General features: G+C 41.1%; 1 protein-coding gene and 1 pseudogene across 3 annotated transcripts in view; one reads left to right on the top strand and one right to left on the bottom strand.

Annotated features, from left to right (window-relative positions):
• The window catches only part of Ppp4r3a (protein phosphatase 4 regulatory subunit 3A), a 50641-nt gene extending 50047 nt beyond the window's left edge, over window positions 1–594 (top strand). For all 3 annotated transcript variants that reach the window (XM_031357861.1, XM_031357860.1, XM_031357862.1), the window contains one exon: window positions 1–594. This exon is cut by the window's left edge and continues 606 nt beyond it. The gene's annotated coding sequence lies outside the window, so the exon portion shown is untranslated.
• A 3904-nt stretch (window positions 595–4498) lies between these two features.
• LOC116080107 lies at window positions 4499–5207 on the bottom strand (annotated as a pseudogene).
• Between the last annotated feature and the right edge of the window lie 2433 nt (window positions 5208–7640).

Genomic DNA, 7640 nt, shown 5'->3' with positions numbered 1-7640 from the left:
CTGCAGATTTTTTTTCAAAGTGGGGATTTGTCCCTACTTGATTAAAAAGATTGAGTGGAATTCTAGATGTGGTCATTTGTGTCATAATTTTCCTTTTTGTTTCAGTTTCTGTTTTGTTTTTTCTCTCCCCCCCGAGTGTATGATTAGTTGTTGAATATATATATTTGGGACCATTAAAACTTTTTTGATGTAATATAGCCTAACGTGCTGGCACCTGCTTTACATGTGTAATTTGTGTTCTACATCACAGTTCTTAATTTGTTTAGAGTTTTATGAAAGATGGTATAGTTTTTATTGACAAAAGCAAAGTAATCTTACAACTATGTGCATACAAAAGCAATACTATTTTGTGACTAAATATTTTATATTAAAATTTGCATCAGCAGCTGTCTTGAGATTTCAGGGAAATAGAGTGGAATTTAAAACTTCAACAGTTTTGTTAAACCTAGAAACATGAAATTAGTATTCCAAAGAGATTCGGAAATTTCATATCTTGGAGAAATGACGGTACATTAAATCAAAATTGAGGATGGATGATTTAAAAGTAATACTTGACTTTTGAATAATAAAAAGAAAAGTGAAGAGTAAGAGAAATTGTATTAATTGTATGTTTCTTTTCTTTCTTTCTTTTTTTTTAACATATGCCCTTTGGAATACAAGTTGTAAGTGGTGGCACCTAAAACAACACCCAAGGACCATTAGGTGGTTCCTTAGTAAAACATTAGTTTTAGATCTGGTGATACAGCTTAATAGTATGGGCTGGGAAAGTTTCCATTTTTCAGCTTCATTACCACCAAAAAAAGTAATGTATTCTTAAATAGGGTCTTTATTGTTAGACATACTAAAATGTTTTTAAGAAAATGAGTGTCTGAGTTCCAAAACCCTTGCTTTTTAAAGGTTAAAAGCAGAACTTACTTTGTAGTTGTAAATGAATAAAATTTTATGCCCAGGAGAGGACACTATTGTGGTCCTAGCTGATGCTTATCCTCAATAAAAACGAAATTTAGAATGCACTGCAGGTGGTGGTACATGCCTTTAATCCCAGCACTTGGGAATCTGAGGCAGGTAGATCTTTCAGTTTGAGGCATAATAAAGCATAAAAGATTTAATTCATTTTACAATAGAGCTGCTTTTAAAAAAATTTCCACAACTGGAGATGGCACAGTGGTGAAGAGCACTGAATGCTCTTTCAGAGGACCCAGGTACCTAGCACCCATCTGGCTGCTCACAAACATCTATAACTCCAGTTTCAGGGGGATCTGATGCCTGCTGAAGGCACTGTACTTGTAATACAGATAGTACATGCAGGGGAACACCTACCCACATAAATTTGTATTTTTGCCAAGCAGTGGTGGAACACACCTTTATTTTTTTTGACATTTTTATTAACGCCAACTGTTTTTAATATTTTTTAAAACAATAGCACAAAAATGTTTCAAGGAAGCAGTCTCACAATCTGATGACCTTCCAAAATACATTAAGCCACACCAAATATGAATTTCTGTTAATACAAAATAAAAGGATTCAGAAAAAAATAAAGTAAAAGGGAGAAAGGGGGGGGGGGGGTAAGGGGTTGAGACTTAGTAAAAAACACACCGGGTTAGGTGGCGAGGCTTGTTAGTGGGCACACTGGCGACACAGCGGTGCAGCGGACACCTGGGCCCCACAGCAGTCCCCACTGGCCCCTTATATGCACAAGTGGTGAACCAGAGCTCACTGATACGGAACACACCTTTAATCCCAGCACTGCAGGCAGGAGTCAGATCTCTATAGGCCAAGTTGGTCATCTGCGAGAGCAACAAGTATTTTTAAAACCACTGAACCTTTCTCCACTCCCTTTTTTATCTTTTAAGACAGGCACTATGTAACTTAGAACTATCTAGACCAGACTGGCCTTCCTGAATGCTGGAGTCATTGTTCAATGATAGCTTACAGGTAGACCACCTCCTGAGTCAGATTTTGGCTGTTAATAATTGAAGTTAACAACTATTTTTGTTTGGTTATTGTTTTTTGGTCTCGCTATGTAAACCAGTCACAGAGGTCCACCTGCCTCTGCCTCTAGAGTGTGTGCCACCTCACCTTAGTCAACTTACCTTGTATATAGAGAGGAAAGAAATAAGATCTAAGTCAACACCGTCTTCGCTGTTACCTAGAATAGTTTGTGTCAACTAATGATGATATTTTAAACATTGTTTCCAAGAAAGCATCTCTAGCTGAACTCAGAATCTTCCTGACTTTGCAGAATGATTCTTAGGACACTTGCTTTGATATTGGGACCTTTGGGCAGAGGACAGACTCATAACTTGTTTTTATAAATCAGTTATTTTAAAGAAATCTGTGTTGGCTTCTGGCCATGCTCTAGAGATTATTGCTTTCTTAGCTCTTAGTGTTCATGGTTATTTAAGCAAACTTGATGAAGGTTTGCTACAAAATTGGTAAAAAGGGAACTTCTAGTGGAGCTCTCTCAGCCAGAAATTGTTGGACCTTCAGCTCTGGAATTGACAATTAACTTCAGAGGCTACAGTATTGTTTCCACTGTGGGGATTCAGCCCTGGACTCTTAGTACCCTAAGCACATGCTGTCAGTCCACACTCCTAAGTTCAACTACTGTCCTGACACCTGATATGAATATAGTATAAATTACTTTCACCTTATTGATACCAGTGAGTTGTTTTGCTCATTTTTAGTGTTTGAGGTGAAAAAAAATTAAAACTTAACCTCCTGAAGTGATGAGAGCTTCATAACTACTCCAGAAACATCCTCTCCTACAAATGCTACCCTGGTAGTTTGCAATGGGTTGTGTTTGTTATTTCTTGCCCAGTTGTCCTCAAATCCTATATGCAATTTTATCAGAACATCCCTCTGGTCTTTCAACACGTTACCAGATACCCTGTTAATCCTTGGTGAAAAGCTCTGTCTTGTTTGAACCAATACTTCACACCACAGAACCTACTTCCCTGTCACTCTCTGGAAATGCTCAGTGCAGAAGAAGTGCTCAATCTGCTAACTGATGGCTTGTAGCTTACATACAGTTTCTCCACCACCAATTTTCCTTTTGTAGTGGTAGATAGAAATGGAGGACTACAAGCCTTTTTTTTTTTTTTTTTTAAATCTGAATCTTCAGGATAGTTTTATGAAATTAGAACTCTTAATGGCATTACTAATGTGTTTTGAGTACATTTTTAATAATTCCTGCTGGGTGTAATGGTGTATACCTTTAATCCCAGAGGCAGAGGCAGGCTGATCTCTGAATTTGAGGCCAGCCTGGTCTAAAGAGCAAGTTCCAATGCTACACAGAGGAGGAGCTCTGTCAGGAGCAGGGAAGAGGTAGTTTTAATAGTTACTAAAATGTAAGTCTTTCTTGGCCTTACTCTTACTGCCTCTTTAGGTAGTGTGGGGTGAGCACAGTTAAGGTCTCTTCTAAGCTGCTATGTAAATGCACATAACAAAGGACAGCCTGATCCTGGTCTTATCTCCCAGTTGTGCCATCATACCCAACAGAACAGCAAAGATGGAACTCAGGCTGGCCTAGAACTTGAAATTCTCCTGCTTCATCCTATTATCATTTTCCTCCAGTGTGTCTCTCTGGGGCCAGCTTTGTATTTTAATAATTTTAATCGGGTTGGGTGCAAGCAATTCAGTCTCAGCTCCCAAATAAGTAGAACTTAAGACATATGCCACTGCACCTGGTTTCTGGATTGTTTTGAGACAAGCATCTTGATAACTTAGGCTAGCATTCTATTCATGAGCCTTCTTCCTCTGATGTCACATGTATGTTATCACTACCACTACTCATACGCACAAACTTATACAGGAAGAAAAGTAGGTAAATTTCACATTTTACAAGTTCATATAGAAATTACTAGTTTGTGTGCTCTCATAACAAGCACTACTCTAGAAGAAGGTGACAATACAGTTGACAATGCTCTCAGCCTCCATGATGGTCCTGATGAGGTAGCTCTTGAGAGGTACAGACCTTACATGTAAGAACCCAGGAAAACTGGGTGTTTGGAGATTCAAGTTGCTATTCAAGTACTTGAGGGTCCATCTTTGGAAGAAGAAGGCAAGGTAGGAGGGGCACAAACAAAAGTCAGGTGAGCATCAGGAAGCCCCACTATGTAAGTCCTACCTGTCCACTGATTGCTCAGCTGACTCTAAACTAGTTGAAAGATTATGGACAGAATGTAGAGTCTGGAGATGCAGCTTAGTGGTACCAGTCTGGCCTGCAATATGGGAAACCTTGAATTTGGTTCCCAGCAAGAGTATAATAGCAACAGCATAGTTTTAAGATTCTTGATCCTGCCGGGCAGTGGTGGTGCATGCCTTTAGTTCCAGCGCTTCAGAGGCAGAGGCAGGTGGATTTCAAGGCCAGCCTGGTCTACTGGAGTGAGTTCAGGGACAGCCAGGGCTACACAGAAAAATTCTTGATCCTTACCTGTACTGAAAACTACAAAGTAACTGAAGGCTAAAGAAAAGAGGTTGTGTAAAATAACTATCTTTTTTTTTTTTGAGCATATGCACAAATGCTTTATTAATATAACATACATAAACTATAAAGGAGTAAGAAGTTTAAATATCTGCATCGTAACAAACAGATGGCAATTCAACATCCAGAGTGGAGAGGGCACTGGAAGGAGACTGCAGCGGATCACATTCCCACGGTAGAAAAGATGTCTTCACGGGGATAGGAGGGTCTAGGTGCAACAGCTTCTCAAGCCCTCTCTCTTCAGATCATGAGAGGCACTCCATTCAAGGGGAGAACTGAGATCTGGTGCTCCTCAGGCAGGTCAAAACTCTCAAAGTCTAGAGTATTGAAGGGGAAGAAGTTTTCTATTTCTGGGTAGGCATCATCAGGAGCAGGAGCAGAGCTTTGTGTCTTAGCAGACTTCTCGGTGATCTTTTTCACAGTCAAGGTTGGCTGTTTTGGTTGGAGGGGATTTCTAGTCTTCATGGGCTTTCCACTAACTCTGTTGACGGTGCCCAGAGCCTTTCTGCCAGCTTTGGGCAAGGCCGGAGCATTGAACACGTTGCCAACTCGAGTTGAAACCTGCAATTTCCCATCTAAGGCCTTGGCCCCGGAGCCCAGTTTCAATCCATCCTTAGATGCCAAATGGCTGCCTGGCTCTTCATTATCCTTATCAACAAAGATCAGAGTAGCCATCCTGGATTACTCTAAGGAAGAGATTCAAGTTCTGCCACCTTAACTCACTCAAGCTGTGCCACCAACTACCCAACACTCCGCAGTTTCGTAAAATAACTATCTTAATACCCTGTTATCACTTTAATATCCCAGCACTGCAAATGTGTGTGTATACGTGCTTCGAGGTTGTTAGGAAGTCAAATCCAGGGCAAATGCTCTACCGCCAAACCAAATCAGCTGCGTGCATGCGTGTGTGCATGCATGTGTGTCTGTGTGTGTATATATGTGTGCATGCGCACGCAGTAGCTGAGCATGGATTCCAATCACTAAGCTACATTTCCAACCCTAAATATGTTGATATAGTCAAAGCCTATACTAGTTCATCTATATCTGAAATTTTCTGCTCGTAGTCATCCACAGTCTATGTAGCAAGAATGGTATATTGGTTGAATACCTAGAATTCACAGAACCTTTCAGAGACTTTTGCGCACTGTGTAAAGGCATCATCTGTCAATAGAAGTTGTTGGTCTTTTGACTTTGGCAGGAAATAGAAGGTGGGAGTTCCGGCAGGGAGAGAGGGATTCTAATATAGTCAGGCAAGGGAAAGATTTGCCCCAAGTACTGATGGGGACAGATGCATGAGCCTGAGGAGAGGTAAATGACCACATGGCATGACTCAGACTAGCTCAAATGGGTAACGGAGTCATGAGCTAGCCGAAATGAGCCAGTACTATCGGCCTAGGCATATATTCATATATACGAAGTCTCACAGTTGTTATTTCAGGGAACAAAAAGCGGAGTGGAAAAGCCCGTGCTTACAAGTAACATCCATTGTGGTAGGCAATCCACACTTAACTAGAAATCCAAGCTTAGAGCCTGAGAAGAAACCATGCATGGAATGAGACCCTTAATGAGACAGATAACACTGCTGCTAAGAGACACTGAATTGTGGAAAAGAAATGCTGAACTAAATCAGCCTATTAAGGATGTCCTAGCCTCAGAATGGAAGGAGAGAAATGTGAAACTTTGGGGGAGGGGGAGAGATTCTGCCTTTGTTTCAACAGGAAAGGAAAAGCGGTAGATTCCTTCCAGATTTGACAAGGGGGCACACCCTGAACATCTTGGCTGAAAACAGAAAGAAATCACCAAGACCAATAGAACAGGTAACTTGTATTGCTGATCCCTCTACATGGGAGCATCTCTGAGACTGGCTGAGACATGAAAATATCGCTAGCCAAAACTTCAGCTATACATAGCCAATATATCTTGTTGGCTACAGAATTCTCAAGATTTATCATACCATCTTTTTTTTTAAGATTTATTTATTTATTATATGTAAGTACACTGTAGCTGTCTTCAGACATTCCATAAGAGGGAGTCAGATCTTGTTACAGATGGTTGTGAACCACCATGTGGTTGCTGGGATTTGAACTCAGGACCTTTGCAAGAGCAGTCAGTGCTCTTAGCTGCTGAGCCACCTCTCCAGCCCCATACCATCTTTTAAATGGCATAAATAGAAATTTATATTACAGTCTGGTTATACAATCCTAACTAACTTATAAGGAAAGACAGGTGCCTTACCTGCTTGAACTTAGAGCAGAGAATCATTATTAACTGATTTGTGCATACTGCACATTCCAAACTTACGTTAATGCAGAAATATATAATATCTTTGAAAGCTTATATGTTTGCAGAGCAAAAGGACCAGACACCAAAGAAGACAAGTAGCTCAGATGATCCTACCTTAGATCGTTCAATGCTGTTTGTTCAAAAATTGAATCCAGGGCATTTTGGCTATGGCTACCTAGAACATCCAGCATCCCAGACTGTTCCAGTCGGGACTTTGGAGAAGCCCTGAAGTTCCTCAGCATGCAGAGACCGGACAGCAAACGCTTCAGCTAGAGGTCCCCAAAAGAAAAAGGACACTCCCAAATCAACAGGAGGCAATTTTAAGAGAACAGTACCCCATTCCCAAGAGGTGGATTGGATGGTTTTGGTGGTTCAGTGGATGCTGAGTACTTGCTATCACTTAAGGGGGGTGTTACAAGTTGTTACAGTTTTGGACAGGGAGGAAGCAAAGTGAGGGAGGTTAGAGTCAGGGACTTTTTTCCCCTCTATCCTTCTTTCTCTCCTATCTAGTATTAGGAGAAGGGATGAAAAGAAAAAAAAGGCCGGGCGGTGGTGGTGCATGCCTTTAATCCCAGCATTTGGGAAGCAGAGGCAGAAGGATTTCTGAGTTGGAGGCCAGCCTGGTCTACAGAGTGAGTTCCAGGACAGCCAGAGCTACACAGAGAAACCCTGTCTCGAAAAACAAAACAAAAAACAAAAAACAAAAAGCAAAAAGGAGCCGGGCGGTGGTGGCGCACGCCTTTAATCCTAGCACTTGGGAGGCAGAGGCAGGCGGATTTCTGAGTTCGAGGCCACTCCAGAGTGAGTTCCAGGACAGCCAGGGCTACAGAGAGAAACCCTGTCTCGAAAAAATAAATAAAAAAAAAAAAAA

The sequence above is a fragment of the Mastomys coucha genome, unplaced genomic scaffold (genome assembly GCF_008632895.1).
Source record: "Mastomys coucha isolate ucsf_1 unplaced genomic scaffold, UCSF_Mcou_1 pScaffold6, whole genome shotgun sequence".
In the NCBI taxonomy this organism is placed as follows: Eukaryota; Metazoa; Chordata; class Mammalia; order Rodentia; family Muridae; genus Mastomys; species Mastomys coucha.
Note: the sequence above shows the minus strand (reverse complement) of the source record. Positions and strands in the feature narration are given on the sequence as shown.